Source organism: Aethalodelphis obliquidens, unplaced genomic scaffold, assembly GCF_003676395.1.
Source record: "Aethalodelphis obliquidens isolate GAN/ISIS:26980383/991018 unplaced genomic scaffold, ASM367639v1 scaffold31, whole genome shotgun sequence".
NCBI lineage: Eukaryota > Metazoa > Chordata > Mammalia > Artiodactyla > Delphinidae > Aethalodelphis > Aethalodelphis obliquidens.
The window spans coordinates 10,386,451-10,410,843 of NW_020837975.1; the positions used below are offsets into that span (position 1 = coordinate 10,386,451).

The following is a 24,393-nucleotide window of genomic DNA, read 5'->3' on the forward strand; positions in this document are numbered from 1 at the left end:
GAACGTGGCACTCTCACTTGTTGAACAGGGATTTAATATTTTAAGACTAGATCTTCTGTAAAAAAAACAAAATGCACTCAAGATGATCATCCTCATTTGATAACCTTTCTGAGATGTCGTGACTTGGCCACCTGATTATTTTACACAGGGTTTTCTAGGCGTAGGTACGCCGTGATATCCTTTAGGGATTTAAGTGATTTTATCAAAATCCATTAGCTCCTTTATAAATTATCATAAGATGACCAAAGGACACACACACTTAGGCCAAACAGGTCATTATACAAAAGCTCGCCACGCTTTTGGCAATTAAAGCCAACATGGTTAACAAAATCTGAAATCCATGAAGTCAAAGGGTAAAAGTTAGTATTGGGATTCTGTAGTTAAATCTTATAATACAAAATTATAAATCTGATAATAAAAGGGGTTAAAAGAATGTTTTCAGAATTTTAAAAACTTAATCCAGATCTGTTGGCCTATACACCTAAGATGAATAAATGATTATATTTTTAAATTGTTCATGACAGGGTCCATGCCATGTTCAGCGCTTTCATTTACTAGCTGCATGACGCTGGACAAGTTACTTGATCTTCCAGAAGCTTGGTTTCCTTATCTGTAAAATAGAAATAATACTGACATTCAACTTTTTGTATAAATTACTAGAGATGAGTATGCAAAGCATCTAAGAGCTAGATACCTAAGAGGAACCAAATAAGTGAGGGCTATTAGTATTATTTTTAAACTCACTCAATGACTTGTGAATGAGTGAATGAATTTCAATGGGTTATGTCTCAAAGGCATTTGCATTTTAAGGCTTTTACTTCTAATTGTGGAATGAAAATCTTTGTCTCCTTTAAAGGAACTTCAGGCATCAGCAAGCAGATGACATAGTCCATTCAAAATTCATCCCACAAGGTCATACTGTCCATTCAGTTTATAAGCAAGAAATTCTGAAGTAGTTGAGAAATTCTCTGCAATACAGGAAAAATGTAATATTGCCCAACAATTGGCTCAAGGACAAAGCTCCAACTCACTGTAAATTTTGTCAATTATGGACCACAAGTATTAGGTAGATTTCCCACCCTACTGGGCTTGAGTCAGAATGAGTCACTGAAGTTAATCTATCTTCAAGATATAGAGATATTTTCTACTGGTATTCAAAAGAATATTCTAGAAGACAGTATGATGTACAGGAAAAGCAATGAACTTACAGCCAAGAGAAGTGGGTTTTCATGTTCATTCTAACATTTACAACATTGGTGTGACATTAGGCAGTATGTTATTTCTATAGGTTTCGTTGTTTCATCTAAAACTGAGGGTGACTTATCTTTTAAGCTCCTTTCAAGCTCTGAGATTCTATGTGAAAGGTATATCCAAGGTGGGGGAATGGTAGAGGGAATTCCAGGTTGCTCCTTGCAATCACATTGTATTTAATGGCAAGCCCAGCCCAGAAGCTATATCTGATTTAATTCGTGGTGCCTTCATAAAAAGGAGGGTGAAGATGGACCTCCAGGAGAAGGGGAGAGGCTGTCCAAAGCTGCTACAAGCCAATTCCCGGGTGTAGCAGGAAATAATGAAGAATGTCAGATATGGTACAATGTCTGGACTAGGAGACAGAACCAGCCAATCTTCAGAACTCTCTTAAATGTCACAATTCCTGGCGTCCCCAGATTACCAGGTGAAGTCTCGCTACTCTCTGCCTCCTACATTCCAGGCTGGCATGACCTCTCTACAGCAGCACCATGATGCTCACACTGATGCTCCTGGGACACTGTACCTTGATGTACAGTTGATGCTCAGCCATAGCTGCATATTAAAATTACCTGAAGAGCTGTGAAAAAAAAAAAAAACTGATGGCAGGCCCACAAAGCCAATTTAGCCAGACTCTCAGTGAGGTGGGATCTAGACATCAGAATTTTGAAAAAGCTCCCTAAATGATTCCAGTGTACAGTCAGACTTGAGAAAAGTGCACACTAGGGAAGCAAGAACAACCATATATGCATGGATTAACCAAGCACAGAAAAGACATCTCCCTAGAAGGGAGCAGAGGGAATCCTAGACAGCTAGTAGTACCAGAACTTTGTTTTTCTAACCTGTGTGTCAAAGTATTTGTCTGTGTGTTTATAAGCGCACAGAAAGATTAGATTATACTAGTCTCAAAAATTGTCAACAGTAAAGATAATTATAGGTAATAGAGGACTAATAAAAAGAAGAGAAAACACACAAAGATCTACTTTTATGTATAAAAACTGCTAATTGCATTCTCTTAGGTCAACCATTCTCTGACTAATTACAATGCAACACAGTGATGATTAGGTGTGTTGTTATTATTATTATTACTATGTGTTTTGCATTAACTAGAGTAAGTTTTATTTTATTACAAGATTAAACTCTTCCTGTTAGCTTAATCTTCATAGTTTGTTATTCCAGGACTGTGTATGCAACGTTTGAGGGACCACTGCTCCTGGGCACTAAGAAGAGCTAATGTCCAACATTTGCATAAGTGAAGGTACTTTTCTATATTTGCATAAGTAGAGGTAACTAGGTTCCTTCAAAGGTATGAGGAACAAAGAACAGCTACTCCCAAGGTTAGAGGTTCTGGGAAGGGTGCTTTGTTGAGGGTAGCTGGGGTGAGGGTGGGGAGAAAAGGAAAAATGGGACTGCAAAGATTAATGATATATTCATTATATATATATTTATATTATAAAAAATATATTATATATATAAAATATATATTTATATGATATATGTTTATATCATGCTTATATTTAAACATCAAGAGGTGCTTCATGGAGGACTTTCTTTAAAGGCACGGAGGAGCTGGAAGTGATTGCTCTTCTGTACGAGTCGGGCACTTGGAAGAAAAAGTAGCACAGCATGGAGCAACCCCTTGGCTGAACTGAACACTCCCCTCCGTAGGCCCCAAAGACCTCTGTACGCTCCTCTATGTTAAAACTGTTCTATTAACGCATTCTTTTAGCACACCCTTAAGGTCTTTGAAGGCTGTGACTCATTTCTCTTTGTTTTCCCATGTATTCCCAACACCAAGAGGAGTATTTGACACAGAGCTCTCAATAATTACCAATAAATGAATGAACTAATGAATGGTTACTAAATGACTTAAATAATACAGCTTATCTAGTCATTGAGATGATTTATTCCTTTGAATCTGTCATCTACTGTTGAGTTCTCTCCACATGCTCATTATGTTTTCATCTAGGTTTCTGAAGACTTTTAGTCAGGACAGAGCCTAGAGCAGAATCCTGTGATACTTCACTAGAGACCAAAGTGAAGGGGGGTTTACTGACTAAGGAACCAGCACTCTGAGTGTAACTGTACCTCCTTATCAAGTGCCTTGTACACACAGGGACCTAAATGTTAGCTCATCTTCCATCTTATCTAAACAATGTCATGAGAAACTCCACCAAAAATCTGACTGAACTCAAGATACACACTGCTTTTTATAGCAATGCCCAGATATTCCAACAAAACTCTAAAAGAAAACCCATTATTTGGGAAAGATTTATTTTTAGACAACTCAAATTGGTTATTAGAACTATGCATTTCCCCCTAAATGCTCATAAACCATCAGCTTAATCGCTAGTTCTAGAATTTTGCCAGGGATAAAAATCAGGCCTATTGCTATTTGTATATAGAATTGCTCCTTTGGGGAAAAAAAAATCACCTGTAGTATTAGCCATCCAGCTAGAAATCATGGTGAAAATCCCAAAATCAGATCTGAAAGTTCTCTGAGTCCCTAGAGATGTAATTTAGCAAGAGCCTGAGATTAGAACTAATTTAAAGCAGCAGATATATCTTTGCTTTTCCTTTGACTCTCTTACCCACCCTGGGCTTCAATTTCTTCTCAAAAATGTTTGTTTTTTTCCCTTTCCTGTTTGAAGGCCAAACGCCTTACTGAAGAAAATGGAAGATAAAAGTTTAATAATTCTGTTTTATCACTGGTAGCAAATAATATCAGACCATCTTTGCTATGTGAGGACTATCCCTTATTTTTTTCTTATTGTTCAGAATGCAGCTTTGAAATTTTTTTAAATCGATTTTGTTGCCTATAGCATTTGTCTAGATCCTCAATTCATTGTGAATACTTCAAGTCCTCCTGCATGTCTCTCATTCTCTAATGACTTCACCTTTATTTACTTCATTTTAAAAGGTATGCAATTGAACAAAAATTACCATCATTCCATCCCCAAATCTGCCATCTTACTTCTGTGTCCATACTCTGCCTTGCCTCCATTTACAATGGAAGGAGTATTTCTGTTCCCTTTCTGTTGGATCATATTGTTTTCTGACTACTCAAGGACTTTGTTCTTACAATTATTCCCTTTCTCTCTTATATCATAAAATTCTCCCTCTCTACTGAATCATTCCAATTAGCATACAAATGTGTTTTAATACTCCCATATTAAAATAACCTTCCCAAGACATTTCCAACTCCTATTCCTCTCTGGTTACTGCCCCATTTCTTCCCTCCCCATTCCTTCCAGCCACTCCAATACGGATTTCATTCCCACCTGTCTGCTGAAATGGCTCGTCAAGGTTACCATGAATCTACCTTTGCCAAATCCAATGGTCAGGTTTGTCCTCCTTTTTGCTCTTACTTTACTTTCAGCATCATTTGGTATGGTCAAGTTTTTGCCTTTTAACGTTTTCTACACTTTGCTTCCATGATGCCATATCCTTCAGGTTTCTCTCCTGTCTTGACCGCTCCTTCTCAGTTCTCTGTGGACTCTGCCTCTTCTTCTTGACCTCTAAATACTGGAGGGCCCATTCCTCAGTTTTTGCTCTTCTTTTCCCTCTTCTCTTCTCTCCCCATAAACAATCTCATATCCTGAGCTCCAGACTTATATGCCTTATTGCCTGTTCAACATCTCACTTGGATATATACTATTACTATTATTATTGATAATAATATTAAAAACAACAGTAATAGCAGCAATAGCTAACACTTACTGACAAATTAATATATATCCAATCCTGTTTTAAGTGCTTCAGGTATATTAATTAATTAAATTTTTACATCAACCATATGGCATAGGTAATGATTACCATCCCCATTTTACAGACGAAGACACAAACAATTCGTTCAATATTCATCAGCTAGTAAGTGTCAGAACCATGTATTTCAAAATTAACTTGGCTAAAACAAAACTCCCGATTTCCATCCCTCTAACCTGTTCCCCGCAATGGTCCTCCTCACTATCATGCATCTACTTGCTCAAACCAAAAACTTCTCTCCTCCCGTCTCTGCATCTACTCCACCAACAAATTCTGAATATATCTTGAAGCAGATATTCACAATGTTCTATCTCCACAACTAGCACCCCGTCACTTCTCCTCCAGGCCATGGTCTCTCTGCTTCTACTCTTATCTGTCTATATCTCCACCACAACAAGAGAAGAACATATTTTTTTCGGTCTTTAAGATATTCTAATAACAACCCATCTCACGTGAGGACCCTACATGATCCGGCAATTTGCCACATCTCCCACTTCACCTACTACCACCCTCCCTCTTGCCACATAGCCTTGCTTCTGGTCACGGAACACACCAAGCTCCTCCTAGCATTGTGGCTTCTCAAGAGTACTGCCTAGAATGCCTCCCCGAGATTTTTACTTACTGATCCCTTCCTGTCATTTAAGCTTCAGCTCAAGTTTTATCTTCTCTGACTACCCAATTTAAAGTTTCCCATTCCTCTACCATGTTTTATTTCCTTGTAGCATTCATGTATGAAACTGCCATATTTACTTGTTTGTTTACTGTCCTTCTTTCCTCCACCAGAAAATATATGCTCCACAACAACAGGGACCATATCTGTTGGTTTCAATGACTGGAATAGTGAGTACTTGGCACGCAATCAATACTTGTTGAATGACTGCATCCAAATTCAAAGAACTTTCTCTTATGTTCTCTCTCCAGTAGTAGTCTGTATCGAGAAAGTCTGTGATTACACATCAAATTTTGTTTTAGTTTTTTCACGTATGTATATATGTATATGTGTGTATACATAGATACAGATATATAGAGACAATTTATAGATATAGATAAGGATATGGGACAATATCTGTATGTCTATGTAGAAACTTTTAGAGAATAGGAAATATGCTTTAATTCTGTGTCCCATAGGTTCTAGGAATACATACAATGCTTAATACAGGTTTGACTTGTTTTGTCACAGGTAAGGAGATATGTTCCTTTGCCTTGCTGTGAGCCCAGAGAAATACTACCACCTTAGGTTGTTCACACAGTTTTCCTCTAAGCTTTTCACAAAAATGAGACACAGAAGACTATTAAATTTTATCTTGGAGAAAGAAAAAAATCTCAAACACAGTAACAAACAAAAACAACTGACCTTTAGAACAGAAGTACCCCACAGTTCTCTGTCTTTCTAATAATATATTGGGGCATAAGAGTATTCTGTTATAACCACAAATCTAAGAGAATTTTCAATATTAACATTTTGAACATAAAGTTAACAATTTGGAGCAAAATCATTTAATGCCACAAATCTATTAGATATCTTAAACCTGAAAGTTATACAGAATCTCTTCCTAGTACTGAGAAGCAGATAAATAAGAGGCACCATTTTATTAAAAGGTTAAAAAAAATGAGGCTAAGAGTTAAAGATTCCTGCCGCAGCTAATAGAAGTAGTAGAGTGAGGAACATCCAAAAAGACAGATTCCAATTTTCCTTCTTAAATCCAAATCTCCCACTCATCCCCTGCCCCCCAATATTTTACTGCCCAACACTGCAAGGAAAGGCTACAGAATCTTCTATAAATGAAATGAATGAGGAAACAGACATCCAAGTCCTAATTTGTATATATTATGTTAACATCAACACTTTCATTCATGGCAGTTTTGGATGCCTTGCTCCCTAGCCCTGCGTTTTTTCCTCAGCAAGAACCAGAATCTCTATCTATGTGAGTCAGCTGTTGGCATTATTCAAGTCACAGAGTGAGATCCCCGCAGTATCTATAAACAGGAAGTGCTATACATTACAAGACTATAACGATGATAGTTGCAGTCATAGGAATACATATGTGTGCTCTCCTCAAGCATCCCGCTTTTCTCCTAACTTCTTATGATACCTAAAGCAAGCCAGTTTCTTCTACCCTCCTAAAGATGCAGAATCCAACATGGTATCAAAAAGAGCTGATGATAATGTATCCATACTAATGTATCAATTAATACAAATTACAATAAATGCAAGGTTTAAGGAGTAGGAGTATATAAATGCAGAGTCAACTATGACAACCTGTGTATGTTTTAAAACTGAAAGGTCATGGTGACACAATGATACAGGGAAAAGAGGGACGTTAAGTGCCACTGGATGTGTCCCACTGCCCTAGTGTAGCCATGGGAGGGTGACAGCAACTGGTAACTCCTTACAAGAGGGAAGGGGGTCTTAGTCAGTTATCTTGCCCTTGGTTTCAAGACTGAGGTTTATCAACTGTAGTATTTGTTATCTCACAACAGCCTGAGGAAGAAGAAATATAGGAAGATGCAAATACCTTATTTGGATTCTTGTTCTTTTCTCATTATTATTAATTTTACTGCTATTCACTGAAAAAGAAGTGTGAAAATAATTTCTGGGTTTACTGTTATTTTTTTGAAAAAGAATAACATCTTGGGAAGGACTGTGAAAGCTGTAATACCCTTTCCACGTATTTTCTGATGCAGTCCTCTTTAATTTTATATCAAAGACATATCTGTTTTACTTTGCAATGCTCGTAAAGTGAAGATTCTAGGCTTTTGTTCAGTACATAGTTCACGTACAGAAGATGGTTTCATTAATAACAATTAAGGGAGAAAAATCATATTGAAATGTACAAGATTAACCCGGAATACAAATTTAAAGCATGGGACAATGTTCAAATAGGGATTTCTGTACGTAAGGTTTAAAAAGTCTAGCAATTGAGTCTCTTCTCTGTGTAGGGATACAAAGAAAAAAGGGAAGCAGAAAAGGCAAAGGGAAGTAATCCATGTTAAAGGGTGATATGTCAGACCCCGTCTCATATTTTAAGAAATCTTTTCAAGGTCACAGAGCTGGATGAGTGTTAGAGCTGGAATTCTAACCTAAACAAAACCCACCAACTCCAAAGCCCAGCGATCTCTGGGGACAGAGAAGGAAGGACATTTTCACCTACATCGACAGCACTGACTCTGACATTCTGAAACATCTGTGGAAAGATATGGCTTTAAGAATGCTACTACTGGGAATTCCCTGGCAGTCCAGTGGTTCAGACTCAGCACTTTCACTGCCAGGGCCTTGGGTTCAATCCCTGGCCTGGGAACTAAGATCCCGCAAGCCATGCAGTGCAGCTGGAAAAAAAAAAAAAAAAAATGCTACTACTGTTTTATCGCTGTATAGCAATTTAGTACATAGAATACCTGTTTTCACAGAGAAACAGCTGAAGTAGGGAGATGATGGTCACCATCACCCTATAAGGTACAGACAGGCAGCTAACACCTTTCAGAACTAAAATGGCAAGTAAATAACTCCAATTCTTCTGGCAGGGCTATGAGAGTGATGGATGGGGCAGGAGTTCAAAGGGGAACAAGTGAAAGCATTACTCGAAACATCTCCTACATACTACCAATAAGACAATATTTTCAATATAAACACTCCTAGGAAATAAGCCCTTTGGTCATTCAGGCCTCAATCAGATGAACAGATTCTTTCCTCTGAAAACTACAAAGGAAGAGTGGACGTTCATTCTTTCAATATTTCAAGTGTGTTTACTGAGCAGCTACTGTGTGTCATGTATAGTTCTAGATCTTGGGAAGCTTCATTTTGGTGGGAAAAATATAACAAATTAAAAAAGACAAAATAAATTAGTAAAATATATACAGTGTGTGGTGGTGAATGCTATGGAGAAAAAAGAAACAGTGAAGGATGTTAGGCATTTGGTAATTTTCAAAATAGGGTAGTCAAGGAAGGTCTAACTGAGAAAATGGCATATGAGTGAAGACCTAAAGGTGGTGAAGAAATGAGCCATGCAGATATCTGGAGGAAAAAGTATCCAATAGAGGGAAGAACAAATTCAAAGGTCCTGAGGCAAGAGTATGCCTATGTGTTCAAGAACAGCAAGGGGGCCAGTGTGGCTGGAGTAAATAAGGAAAAGCATAGTAAAAAACAAACTCTAAGAGGTAATGGGGTACCATATTTGTGGGGCCTTGTAGGCTACTATAAGGAGTGGCAGTGGGCTTTGAATACGGGTAGGGGCTGTTGAAATGGTGAGAAAAGATCAGTTCTGGAATTATTCTGAAGGTAGAACTGATAGGACTCACTGACAGACTAGATGATGCCAAGGTTTTTGGTCTGAGCCACAGGATGAAGTTGCTATCTACCAAAACATGGAAGACTGCAGGAGGAGGGGGATTTTAGCAACCATCTCAGGAATGTCACTTTGTTTATGTTACATTTCAGATGTCTATTAGACATTCAAGTAAAGGTGTCAAGTAAGCAGTTGAATTTATGAGTCTGGAGTTCAAGAGAGAAGTCTAGACTCAACATATAAATTTGGGAGTCTTCAGCCTAGAATTGGTTTAAGGTCCTCAAGCCTGGATGAAATCACCAGGAGTGTGAGCGTGAGTATAAATAGAGAATAGAGGGTCATGGACAGAGTCCAGGGCACTTCAATTTTAGAGGTCAGGGAGATAGGAGGAACTGGTGACACACATACAAAGTAGGAGCATCCAGTAAGGTAGGAGGAAAACCAGAGAGAACAGTGTCTTGGAGTCAAATAAATGAAGTGAGCAGGGTACGATCAACTGAATCAAACGCTGCTGGAAGGTGAAGAGGACAAGGACTCAGAACAGACCACTGGGCTCGTCATTGTGGAAATAACAGGTGCTCTTGTCAAGGGCAGGGTGAGGGTGTAGTATGACAGGAGGAAGAGGTTTAAGAGAGACTAGGACAACTTCTGGATAACTTTCTTAATATTTCTGTAAAGTGTCAAACTTCCTTGGATGAGCTATCTAAATTCCTCCCATCAAGTCCCTTCTAAATTATAAAAGGACAAGCAACATTGGTGTTAATGAAATGTTTATTGTATATTATAGCTAGCATATTACTTTTAGGTTATGTCAAATTTATGTGATAATAGACACATTTTTAATGTGTTGAATGTCTACTTTATAGTGTATTAGGGTCTCCATACCACCATACTAATTAAACATTTATGCATATTTTATAAACTTTTAAAGGATAATGTGATATAATAGAGCACTGATCAGGGAGCCAGGAGATCTGGGCTCCAGTCCTGGTTCTTCCTTTAACAAGCTGTAGAAATTGTGAAGACTGTCAGCATCTCTGGGCTTCTTTATTAAATGTAAAATGAGTGGGTTAGACTAGATCATTTACAAGCCCTTCTGCAACCTTAAAATCGTAAGACTCAGCAATTTTAAGGGCCTAAAAATGTTTTCTTTGATGTGTCTTTGCTTCTACAATTTAGCTTTGGCCAGTCTAGAATTTTTTTTATAATGGTCTAAGTTAGCAAAGTAATTTACAATTACATTTTTCCTGTAGAAAACTATAATCCTTTTTATCATTTGATTCCCATAAACACCCTGTGGAGAAGTGGAGAAGCTTAGTGACTGCCTGTGAAGGCAATAAAGAGAATTAACCCCGAGGGTAAAAACCACTATTCTAAAGAACTCAGAGGTAACACTAAGGTAAAAGAGAAACCTCTAGGGGAGCATGGAATACTGGGTGACCCGACCCCCAGGCCCGAAGTGCTGTGGCACCGTCCACAGCTCTAAAGGGGTCAGGTTAGAGGCTGGTTTCCATTTTTCTTGGGTGCTAATGGTTCCTTTGTATGTACCTAGCCCCTTCCCATTTCTTTACCAATTCCCACAATTTTTTTTAGGAGGAAAGAGGTTGCAAGAGGTTTCTGAACAGAGATCCTATCTTAGATGTTATAGAGAGTTACAGAGAGTCACCCTAATCACCTCCATCCTGCGGGATACAGGAAAGAAAAGAATAGCTAACATTTATTGAGTTTTTACTATATGCCAGATGCGATTCAAAGTGCTTTCCATATAGTGCCTCATTAGTCCTGACAATAACCTATGAAGCAGATGTTATCAACAGTCCAATTTTACATACGGCACAAACTAAAGTTAGTCATACAGTTAGACAGCCTAAAATTATACAGCTAAGAGATAACCCAGACAGTCACTCTCTTAAGCATGAAGCTTTCTATAAAATTCCTCAGAGAAGGCAGAAGTTCCCATTTTAAGGGCCCAGGCAAAATCATGGCAAGAAAGAATGGCTTCTCAGTACTAGAATGTATAGAAACGCATAATACAAAATCATGGCACTTTCAAAATGCTGGTGCTGGAGAGCAGGCTTTTTTGTTAGACTCAACTATTTTTCTGTGGGGACAGGATTTAGTCTGTAAGAGACTTGATTTCATACAATAACAGAGCCTTGCTGTATGTATAAAATAAAAACAAAAGTACTGAGTACCTAGAGAGGAAAAAGATACCCATGTTAATATGATGCTGTCAGAATTTTCACCCTATATGCTCTGCTCAGCAACAGACACCCCTTTCCTATGAAGAAGGAAAGTTGGAGGGAGTAATGTAGAACAGTCTCACCTGAGATGTGGAAAAAAGAAGTAGCAGGCTTTTTTAAAAAACATTGTAAGGAGCTCAAGCCAGACAGAATCATCCTGATTTCTGCTATCTATCTACCTACCTACCTACCTACCTATCTACCTATCTATCTATCTATCTATCTAGGCTGCTCTGGGTCTTAGTTGCGGCACCTGGGCTCTTTGGGCTCTTTAGTTGCGGCATGCGGGATCTAGTTCCCCGACCAGAGATCGAACCCAGGCCCCCTGCGTTGGGACCACAGAGTCTTACCCACGGGACCACCAGGGAAGTCCCCTGATTTCTGCTTTGTATGTCAAGCAAATATTTACTTAGTAGGCAAATGGATTGTGGTGATAGGACCTTGTGACACAAAGGGCTACATAAACAATTTCCCAAACAAGACTGGACAACACTTCTATACTGACTTAATCAGAGAAAAATAGACTCGAGCCTCTGTGAGGAATACCAACAGAGACTGAAACCCTGATATTATAGACAAATGTCCTCTGTGAACAGAGAAGTAAATACATAAAACACTTTAGATTAGTCTAGGTTGGTCTTGCATCTATGTGAAGGAGTGAGAATGTGTTTTTTCCCCTGGCTCAACCTTCCCATGGCTCCATACCTAGAGATGTGTCACCTCCCAGCTGTTCACTCTTGTTTCTGGCACGTGTCTGCACATTCATTTCCTGATGCACACCCTGTCACTGTCTCCCTCTTCTTGGCATTTCCACACCTGTTCCCACTACAGGGGTACAAAATGCTTCCTCCTCATCTTCCCCTCCAAAGACTTCTCCATCATTCTCTCTCACTGTAGAGAATAGCAAGCACTCAGCTGCCCAAGCCAGAAATCACGAAACTGGCCTTAATCTCTCTTTCTCTCTCTCCCTCTCCTCTTCCCCCACCCACCAGACTCCCAATACAGGCATCCAATTAATCACCAAGTCCAAAATCAACTTTCTTCTTAATCTCTCAAATCTATTTATATCTCCCACCCCTGCTGTCACCACCCTAGCCCCTTAACTAGCATCTCTCATGAAAATTACTATTACAGTCTCCTTATCAGGCTCCCTGATACACTGCTGTTTTCGTCTAATCCAGTCCATACCTCTGCCAAGAGTGGTTTTTAAACATACAAATCTGGTTGTGTCAATTCCCTGCGTAATGGTTTACTATGTCTGCAGGCCTGCATCCATGTGCGGCCCCCCACCTCTGGTCCATGCTCTGCTCACAGCAGACTTTTCCCAGTTCCTCCCATGGCCACCTGCTCCTCAGCCCTGGTGACTCTCTCCTTGTAGGCCTCAGCTCCAAACACAAAGCGCCTTCCCTAACACTCTGAGAAGATGTCTCCATTAGACTCTTTGTGCTTTCCTATTGACTCCACAGGAACAAAAACTCTGTGAGAATAGGGACCATGTCTGTCCTAGTTGCTACAGTAAATCCCCAGAGCCTAGCACACTACCCAATACACTCAGTAAATACTTGTTGAGTTTACTCCAGAATCACACAGAACCTTATGGCTAGAAGGAAATTTCTTGGTCACCTAGTCCAGACCCCAGCTCCTGTCTTGATTCTCCTCTTCTAACCTTGGAAGTCTCCATTATGGCATAGAGAACAATTATTTAAGAAACTGATCTTCTGAGGAAAATGGTCTGCTGTGAAAATTTTAAAGAACCAAAATGCTTAGTGGTTAAAAGCTTGGAAACAGATTACCCAAGTTAAAATCCTGGCTTTATTACTTACTAGTCATGCACCTTTGGGCTTCCTACTTAACCACTCTGTGCTTCAGATTAAATATAAAATGGGTATAAAAACAGCACCTTTTTCATAGGGTTGTTCTGAGGATTAAATGAACTAAAATACGTAAAACGGTACAATAGGGCCTGATACAGAGTAACTGCTATGTTGGTGTTAACTATTGTTATTACTACTAGATTTCATACTATGGGGATGTCACAATTTAAATGTAAAGTGGCTTTATGGAAACAGTCTGGCCTGTCAAATATGGTGCTAAAGGCTGACCTCTCAATCCCAACAAACACACAAAAGGTAAGTTTTCACTAACTAAAAGAAGATTCATTAATTTATTCATGCTTGTAGTCATTATTTCTACTCACTGATATCTGTATTCAGTTCTCCTCCCCTTCTGAGCATACGGAAGACTGAACTTCCTATTCTTCTGTGGCTGGGTGAGGCCATGTGAGTTATGAGTGGAAGTCATGCCTGAGCTGGAAGACTTAACTGCTCGAGTGAGACTCTAAGAACTCTCTTTCCCCTGCTTCTGTGATCATGAAAGCACATACTGAGATGGAGTCTCTGCCAGTCTGGGTCCCTGAGTGACTACAATGAGCAAAGCCCCCTGCTCTCATTACATTTGTTGTATGAGTGAGAAATCAGCCACTAAGATCTTGGAGTTGTTACTACAGTATAATCCTGCTTATTCTGACTGATACAATAATATCCGCAGGTTATTACTTTCTTAAACAATCCACAGGTGAAAAACTTAAATAGGATGCTTTGGTCCTAACTCCTTTTTCTTTTGATTGCCCCCATATGTGATCAGCAGTCAAGCTGGCAAGTCTAATGAAAGCCTGGAGGAAGTCAAAGTTTACTAGGAAAGATACTGACCAACAAGTAGGTATGAACTTAAAGTAAGATATGTTAGCCTGATAGTGAGCTAGTGTGATCCAGCAAGGCCCTCCTCCTGGTCATTCTCTCTAGGATTATTGTTTGATTACTCTAAAGTATTAAACATTCAAAGAATATTGGAGATTCTATCTATATATTTAAAAAACTTTCTTAAAATAGATACTTTTAAAAATCTTTTTGGGTTATCTGCAACATCAAAGTTTCTTCTTTAAATACAGACACTTGAACAGAAAAAGCAAACTATCTGAATGACTACATATTGAAATAAATAATATCATCAGCAGATCTTAAAATGAATGTATGGAATTTATAATTCCAGAAGACATTAGTATTGACATGGTTACCACATAATCTGGCAAGATGGGTATGTTAGGAGGGACAAAAGACCATGCACTTATCTCTTGGCTAATAAAATTTATTGAGAATATATATGTGGAACATCATGCCAAGCATTGCTGAAGAAAAAATAAAATTTGAAAACTGTTCTAGAAGCACACAATCTAGGTGGTAGTCAAAAGAAGACATTAAATGTCAGTAATGCAATTCCTCTCCCACCTGACAAAGGCCTTGCTGGTCCTCCCAGGAAAGTTCTCACTGAAGCCAAGGGTAAAACATCAGAGCAAAATGAAAAGCAAGACACCTGAGAGGTGAGGACTCCACCCACGTGGCTCAGGTAAACTGGGCATTGTCTGCCTAGCAGAAAACAGAGCACGTTCAGTCAGTGTATGTAAACCTTCACCAGAGACTGACCACAGAAACGCGGCCTCTTTGAATGCACCCTGTACTTCTCCCACATCGCTTAGGTAATCAACATTAAACAACTGCTCTTATAAGGATTTGTTTAGTGTCTGTCTCCTCAACAGGAAGTGGGGTGGACTCTGTTCGTGGACTACTCTCGCTCACCTCTGATACCTGCGTTTAATGAGTGCCAAATGTATGCCAGGCACTGAGCACATCTTTACCTTTATGATTTCAATTAATCCTGGACTCTATGAGGTAGGGTCTAGTATTAGCCATTTTATTCTACAGATAAGGAAATTGAGGCTTAGAGAAGTAGCTTACTCAAAGTCATACAGTCTGAACCCAGGTCTGTTTGATGCCAAAGCAAATGTTCACTATACTACGTTAAATAGCTAGGCAGGATGGAATCAATCTCTCCAACATATACTGAAAAGTCCTAGGTCAAATCCTGCACACAAATCTAGGCAAATTAAACTAGGGATGGCAAAATTCCCAAGCACCTGGCCTATTAGAAAGCCTGGACGAACCTTAAAAAAATCCTTGGTTTAAAAAAAAACAGCAACAATAACTCTTCTCCATGTAATTCATATTTTTCTTCTTTATTAATGGCAATTTTACAACTCATAAAAGAAATGTCATTGCTCAGGTTTTTGCCAAGAGTACTTAACTGCAGTTTTTTTATTTTTTAAGTAAATAAAAAATATATCAAGCTCTATAAAAGATGACTAGTACTGAAACAAAATGCTGCAGTAGAGTGAAGACTCAGGAAAATCCTGCTGCTTTGTTAATGGAAGTATGGATGACCCATCAGTTAGAGACATGGAATTTGGGTCAGTGTATATAGCAATCTGTTACAATTCAGCTGTTAATTCTGGGATCAGAAAAATAGGAAGAGACTCAACGGACTTTTCAATCACCTGGTATAACAAGCAACAAACAAAAGATGTTGCAAATAATTCAGCAAAATCAAAAGGAAACAAACGCTAGTAATATTTGGAAACTGTGATTGGGTTCATGTAAAGCCCACTGGCATCTTTATTCTAGAACAAAAATACCAGCAAGAGAAGAAACAAGAGGTCTAACAGTGATCAACAAATTTCATATGTTGATAAACAGCAAGAAAGTGGAAAAGTTCAAGGACGTTAGAGTATGGATCTTGTCCAGCTCACACCGAACTTTGACACAAAGGAGCTAATTAACAGACTTCTTTTCTGAATAATTAAGATTACAAAATAAGAAAAATTATTATAGGGCTTCCTCAGGAAAAAGAAAAAACACTACCTCTCCCTCCCCTTTTCTCTACCCACCAGGCTCTTTATTAGAAGAAGGCTATATGATATAGTTTACCATATTAGAAAAACACCCTACCTTGAAACAATTCATATTTAAGTTTTTCTGGGGGTAAATTCAAAGAAGTTGGTGGGATTCAAAAAATCAAGTTAAGGTCTTCCCCAGTGGTGCAGTGGTTGACAGTCCGCCTGCCGATGCGGGGGACACGGGTTCGTGCCCCGGTCCGGGAGGATCCCGCGTGCCGCGGAGCGCCTGGGCCCGTGGACCATGGCTGCTGAGCCTGTGCGTCCGGAGCCTGTGCTCTGCAATGGCAGAGGCCACAGCGGTGAGAGGCCCGTGTACCACAAAAAAAAAAAAAAATCAAGTTAAAACTGCAGCCATAAGAGAATGAAACTGCAGGAAGATACATGAACATTCTTCGGTCCTGGTTCAATAGCTTTAAAACAGACCTAGAGACCTACATTTACATAACCCTCCAAAAGGCGATTTATGATTTAAATTCAGCTTGTTCAGCTTCAGCCCTGGTGAACTTAACCCCAGAGCCCAAGCCTAAGAACATTCTGTGGCAATCAGAGAGTGTCAAGGGCCACACAGGAGGAAGACCAGGAATGGAAATGGCTAACTTTGCTCTGTCCCTCAGCCAAAGCCCCTCCTCTGCCACCCAGATTCTCCAGGACTATATTATTACATTTTGCCCCACCCAAAAGTACCTGGAAGGAGATGAAAGCTCAGATAAACTCTCTAACCTGACATATGCAAAATTCTTAACACATAAGGGAAAAAAAAAAGAAAGAGAAGGGAAGGGGAGAAACAAAGACATAAGGGAGAAGGAGGTAAGAGATGGATATTTTTATAAGCCAAGGTGGAGAGTAAAATTAAGCATGGGGGAATAAAAGGGACAAGAACTATTCTTCCTCATTCTATTACATCCCCAAATTTAGTAGCTGACAAATACCAAGCACACAAGCCAGTTCCAGCCCCTTTCTTTTCTCAGCGGTACATAATCTCTTAATAAAGGTTACTCCAATCAACCCTTTGTCCCCATGTTTCCATTACAATATTTATGAGGACCATATGAGGAAATAATTGATAAAATCACATGGCTCATCTGGGTACTTATTCACTCACAACTCAGAGACCATGCAGTAATAACGTTTAGTTCTGGGTGCAACACTTTACAAAGGTCACAGAAAAACTGGAATGGATTCAGAGGCAAGTGTCCAGGACAGAGAAAGGACTCAAAACCAAACCAGTAAGGACCTGGATGTGTTCAACCTACAGAAGAGAAGTTTTCTAATACTTGAAGGGCTCTCACTTGGAAAAAGGCCTATTCCTGTTTTCTGTGGCCTCAAGTGGGTGGAGCTAAAATCAACAGAACAGAGAAATTTCAGCTCAATAAAAGGAAGAACTTCCTTCGCATGGCTATTCTAAGACAGAATAGGCAGCCTCAGAAGACAGAGTCCCAATTCATGCAAAGGGTAGACAACCACTTAGCAGAGATGCTTAGGAGTTTAGGCACTGTCTGAATGTTTAGGACAGGTCAGTGTTTCTCTAAGTGTACTTCAAAGACAAACAGATTTAGAACCACCTGATAATCTTATTAAACAGAAAATAATAGGAATTCAGGAAACAATGCTTTCTGGACCACTCTCTAGGTTTCATGACTCAGAACAGGGAAGTGCCTAGGAATCTGCATTTTAACAAGCTCTCCAGGTGATTCTGATGTACACTCAAGATTGAGAACTAAACAAGGTGACTTCTGAAGCTTCATCTATCACTTATTCCCTAATAACACTTGGGCCCTGCAAATACTTTCCCTGCTTTGATCATTTATGTTTGTTAATATCTCACTCAAGTTTCACTAACCCCTTCTTTCTCTGTATTGAAAGCCTATCCACCCTTTCAAGATCCAGCTTTTAAACAAATGACAAATGATTTCTTTTCTGATTTTCCAACCACGTGTATAATCCGTGATTACTCTAAACTGTATCACTGCTTTGTACCATACCAATGGAACTTGTTACAAAATGGAATTAATACATATATATACACTATAAATACTTTGAGGGAAAGGTCTATGTCTCATTCCCTCTTTCATCCTCATTAGCAGCACAGAAGTTGGCACACAGTGTGTTATAAACACAAATTTAACAAATATTTGCTGAATGAATGAATGTCTTGTATTGTGGATATACTGTGCTTACTTAAGTGTAAGCTCTGTGAAGGCAGATGCTCATTTCTAGTCATTGTGGTCCTAGCCCAGTGCTCGTCTCATCTAGCGACTGCCACCATTTCTTTTTACTCTCACTGGCCTTAAATGTGTATCTCAAACATGTTTGAAAATGGCAAACACTGTGAGATTCCTCAAAGTTTACATTGATCAAGAGTTGCAGAAGAGAGGCAAAAGAAGCAGCTCCATTTGTATGATACAAGGATGGTGACCACACATGAAGACAACAGTGCCCAAGAGTAGCCCAGATGTCATGTAAAAAACAGTATCATTAGTCTCTCCAACTCATGGAGGTCCTTGCATCCACACTTAATCCTCAACATTGGTTCCTTTCTGTCTTCTTAATACTTTATGTCACCAGCCAGTGGTGGAAAAGCCGCTCCTTAACCCTGTTGCCAGGGGTACTACAGCTAGTGCCCTATTTCATTCTGTCTTTTCACCCTAACCTTATTGGACAAAAGGTCTACCACACTCTGTCTCCACTTTTCTACCACAATTTACTCCCAACATTGGTTGCAAAGTTTTCCTGATTCATCTTTGATAATTTCTCTTACATCTCTCTCTCTTTTTCATTCCCATTTGGCACCGATTGTTCTATATGAAACTGCAATCTGGAAAGTCAGCATTAAGCTCTTAATCACTAAAACCAATGGTCTTTGATCCTTGAGGTTTGTAAAGTCTTAGTTCACGTATCTGAAAATTTACATTCTGTAGTCTATTTAAGGAGTGGAGACCTAAATATATATAAAAATGTAAACACTATAAAAAATACAAATTCAAAAAATTTTTCATCCTTTCAGAAGCATTTGCCAATGTAGAAGGGCTCTTTTCCCTTTACGCTTTCTAGGGGCATCACTCCTGGTTCCATCTTCTAATCTCTGTTCCCTTTCTCCATTTTGTCCTAAAGATAACAACAACACTACTACTACTAATAGCCATCACTAATTGAACCCACTAAGCTAGGTACTTCATATATAATATCAAGAACAATGATATTATTTTTGAAATTTTTTTAAAGATTTTTTAAAAAATAAATTTATTTATTTATTTTTATTTTTGGCTGCATTGGGTCTTTGTTGCCGCGCGCGGGCTTTTCTCTAGTTGTGGCGAGCGGGAGCTACTCTTCTTTGCGGTGCACGGGCTTCTCATTGGGTGGCTTCTATTGTTGCAGAGCACGGGCTCTAGGTGCGCGGGCTTCAGTAGTTGTGGCGCATGGGCTTAGTTGCTCTGCAGCATATGGGATCTTCCCGGACCAGGGCTTGAACCCGTGTCCCCTGCATTGGCAGGTGGATTCTTGACCACTGTGCCATCAGAGAAGCCCTAAAGATTTTTTTTGACATGGACCATTTTTAGTCTTTACTGAATCTGTTAAAATATTGCTTCTTGGGCTTCCCTGGTGGCGCAGTGGTTGGGAGTCCGCCTGCCGATGCAGGGGACACGGGTTCGTGCCCCGGTCCGGGAGGATCCCACATGCCATGGAGCGGCTGGGCCCGTGAGCCATGGCCACTGGGCCTGTGCGTCCAGAGTCTGTGCTCCGCAATGGGAGAGGCCACAACAGTGAGAGGCCCGCGTATGGGGAAAAAAAAAAAAAATTATATATATATATATATATATATAGCTTCTTGGCTTCCCTGGTGGCGCAGTGGTTAAGAGTCCGCCTGCCGATGCAGGGGACACAGGTTCGTGCCCTGGTCCGGGAAGATCCCACATGCCGCAGAGCGGCTGGGCCCATGAGCCATGGCCGCTGAGCCTGTGCGTCCGGAGCCTGTGCTCCGCAACGGGAGAGGCCACAGCAGTGAGAGGCCCACGTACCGCAAAAATAAAGAAAAATATTGCCTCTATTTTACATTTTGGTTTTTTGGCCACGAGGCATGTGGGAACTTAGCTCCCCGAGGATCAAACCTGCACCCCCTGCATTAGAAGGTGAAGTCTTAACCACTGGACCGCCAGGGAAGTCCCAATTTTTGCTATTTTTACTTGAAGACCTTGAGACCCAAAAAGGTCAAGTAACTCAGTCCCTAAGGTCATACGACTACTAAGGGATTAATCTGAGATTCCAACCCATGTCTTTTTGGTTCCAAAGCCAATATGCCACTATACTATGCCATTTCTTAATAACACTAATGATTTCAATTATTTTTACAATCACTTCCAAACTTTCAAATTCGCAAGTGTAAGAAAAGCCATGTTCTAGTAAGATAAATCTAGTGATAACATGCAGGATGAATTGGAAGGGAATTAACTAGAGGTTGGGAAACCAATTAAAGATGTAATAATTTAGGCATGAGTCCATAACAGCCTGCACTAGGATACTGGCAATGGAAATGAAACAGAGACAGATACGAAAGAAATTATGAAAGATGAATCAAAAGAACTTGGCGACTGCTTAAACATATGAAGTAAGAGAAAAAGAATCAAAGCTCACTTCAATTATAAGTCGATGTGACCAAGAAACAACACAAACTAAAACAGGAAAGACAAGAGTAAGATTAGAGCTTGTGGGAGAGGCAATGATAAATTTCCTGTTGTAATTATTAAAAGTAAAATGACAATGTGACCTAGATATAGGAAGGTGACCACTTTAGAATATACAGATCTTTTCAATAAGAGTAAAAATGTCTTTCTGCTTTTCCTAATGTGGCACTAAAACTAATGAAAAGGATTTCAATTAACATATTCACATAAGAACACGGATCTCTGATTGGAGTAAATATCCTTGTATTCCTTGCTTGTAATCCCTTTCTTTTCCCAACTTGCAAAAAGCGCAATGCCTGCAAATTCCAACACCATTCATTCAAAGGAGATGGTTAATAGGTGTCAACTGTTTAGCTGGAAAGCGTGTAACAGGTCCTTCATAAGAACCACAGACAATCATTTGAGTGAAAATTTATGCAAAGTAACAGATTAGTAATAGTTTTACACCAGCAGGGCTTCATGTCTCATTATTTTATACAGACTGTTAATAGAGTTTAGTATTAGAATTTGAAAAGGAACAGAAAATGGAAAGCTCTCCCCTCAAAATTTATTGTACTCTTTCAGCTATTATGCGTTTCATTACAGATTTCTACTCCAAGGCATTATTCTTTGTTTTATTTTCAAAATATGGCTCATACTTTAAACATGGCTTTCTGGGAAACCTCTAAATTTGCATGAATTCAAATGAAACTCTGTTCTCTGTCTGCTGTCATCATTCTGTTCAGCAGCTTGTTACATATTTTATAGGGTTAGGACATGATTAACAATGGACTCCTCTACAGCATTCCATAAAACAACAAAATCAACAGTAAGGCTCAGCAAAGTAAACATCCAGAGTGCTTTTAAATATTTGGTTTTATGGTTTTTAAATGATAAGTTTTAAAAGAAATGCTATAATGTAGATGAGGATGTAGCTACAGTACCATCCTGTGATTGAGGACAGCCTGACGACTGAACAGATTCTGTATGAAGAATGTTCTCTACTTAGCTTTTCAACATTCTCTTATGACATCCACTGGAACATCAAATGTCCCCCTGCATATTGCATATCATCCCAAATGGAGAGAGAAGATGATACAGGAAATTAAAGTGCTACAACTGCAGTAACTGTTACATAAATAAATCAAGTTGCTTTTTGGAAAGAGAAGACATCAGAAAATGGGATAGGTTTCAAATGGTGCAGGAATGTTGAGGATGCATTCCAAATTCAAACCTGCATTCTACAGACTCATGAAACAGAGCTATACATACCAGGTCATGCAACAGCAGGACAAAAAGTGGTTTCCCTTTGTTGAGGGAGATAATAAAAAAATAAATGCTGCGAAGTTTTCAAAGGAGATCAAAAGGTGCAGTCACTAATGACTCCAATGTACTTCAAAATGGAAATTCTTCAAGCAAGTAGGTCTGGGTTTCAAGTAATTAACCTAACATTTGCACAATGGATTGTGACAAAATATAATGAAGTTAGCGTACAAAACACTGTCTGATAAATGTTAACTCAATGTTCATACCCTCTGGTGGACACAGCTGTTTTATTAAAGATGAGCACACAGTATTAAAAATTGGGGGAACACTGTATTATGTACCTTCTTAGTCTAATTATTTTTGAGGTTAAAGAGTTTACAGTTCGTTCACATACAGAATGTTGATCATAAAACAGTAAAAATCATCCCGCTCTTAGAAAAATATAAGTTTAAAAAATATCTTTCCACAAGTGGTTTTAAAAAGCATCATTTCTGGGCTTCCCTGGTGGCGCAGTGGTTGAGAGTCCACCTGCTGATGCAGGAGACACAGGTTCGTGCCCCAGTCCGAGAAGATCCCACATACCGCAGAGCGCCTGGGCCCATGAGCCATGGCTGCTGAGCCGGCGCGTCCGGAGCCTGTGCTCCGCAACGGGAGAGGCCACGACAGTGAGAGGCCCACATACCACAAAAAAAAAAAGCATCATTTCTATAAAATTAAATCCCAGAAATAATAATGCAAATTCATGATAAGAAAATAAAAACCTCATTCATTTAACAAAAGCTAATAAAACATGAGAAGAATCAACACACAGCATTACCAGCTCAAAGAATATCCCTGTCATACAGGATGCCTGAGGGAAACCAACACTTCCTGGAACCAGATACCTCTTTTCTGGAAAGAAGATAAAAACTGAATTTTGTTGGTCTGATAGTACATGAACCAGCATGATGAAACAAAAAAAAAACAAAATCAAGGCTTACCCAATACTTACAGAGTAATGTCCATGATCTTTTTGTTTTCAAGTTTATTTTAAAGTTAATAGGCAGTTAAATTCACTCTTTCTGTTGTACTGTTCTAAGAATTCAAAAAACTGCCACCACAGCAATCACAGAACAGCTTCATCACCCCTGAAACATGTCCTTGTGCTGACTCTTTGCTGTGAAACCTTCCTCCAGCCTCTAACCCTGGCAACCACTGATCTGTCTTCCATTGCCATAGTTTTGCTTTCTACAGAATGACATACGAGCGCAATCATATAGTATGTAGGCTTTTGAATCTTGCTTCTTTCACTTAGAAAAGACAGATGAGATTTATCCATGCTGTTGTGTCTATCAGTCATCTGTTCCTTCTTCACTGCCGAATAGTAGACCATAACATAGATGTACCATGATTTGTTTAGTCACTCACCAACTGAAGAGGTATCTGGGCTATACCCAGTTTTTGTAAATTATTAATAAAGTTGGCATAAAAATTCTTATTCATATTTTTGTGTGGAATGGCTGGGTCATATGTAAATGTATCTTTATAAGGAACTGCCAAACTCTGTTCCAAAATGGCCATACCATTTTGCATTCCCACCAGTAATGAATGTGAATTCCAGACGCTCCCCATCCTTTCCAGGACTTAGTATTGTCAGTTTTTTTGGTTGGTGTTTTTCAAAAATCATTTTAATAGGTGTGTAGTAGTATCTTATTATGGTTTTTGTTATCTCATTGTGGTTTTAAGTTGCATTTTCTTAATGATTAATGATGTTGAACATCTTTTCATGTGTTTACTTGCCATTTAAATCTTTTGTGCTTTTTAAAAAATTGGGTTTTCTGTTTTCTTATTGTTGAGTTCTGAGGGCTCTTTATATATTCTGGTTACAAGTCCTGTGCCATATATGTGACTTGCAAATTTTTTCTCCCCTATATAGTCTTTTTTTACATGTCTTCTCAAATACCAGCTGTTTTATTTAGCATTCCCCTGGCTCAGTTTGTCATAGTCTTTTACTAAATTATCTGACATGGTATTATAATAATCACTTTCACGGAAATAAAGTAATATGATAAAGATAGGGTTATCATGAAAGGCTCTCTGAGAAGGTGACATTTGAGCTGAGATCCAAATAAGAAGCCAAAGAGAAGAATAGACAACCAGAGAGA

General features: G+C 39.1%; 1 protein-coding gene across 5 annotated transcripts in view; it reads right to left on the reverse strand.

Moving 5' to 3' along the window:
• The window catches only part of BTBD9 (BTB domain containing 9), a 411,686-nt gene that overhangs the window by 217,280 nt on the left and 170,013 nt on the right, over positions 1 to 24,393 (reverse strand). The window lies entirely within an intron of this gene.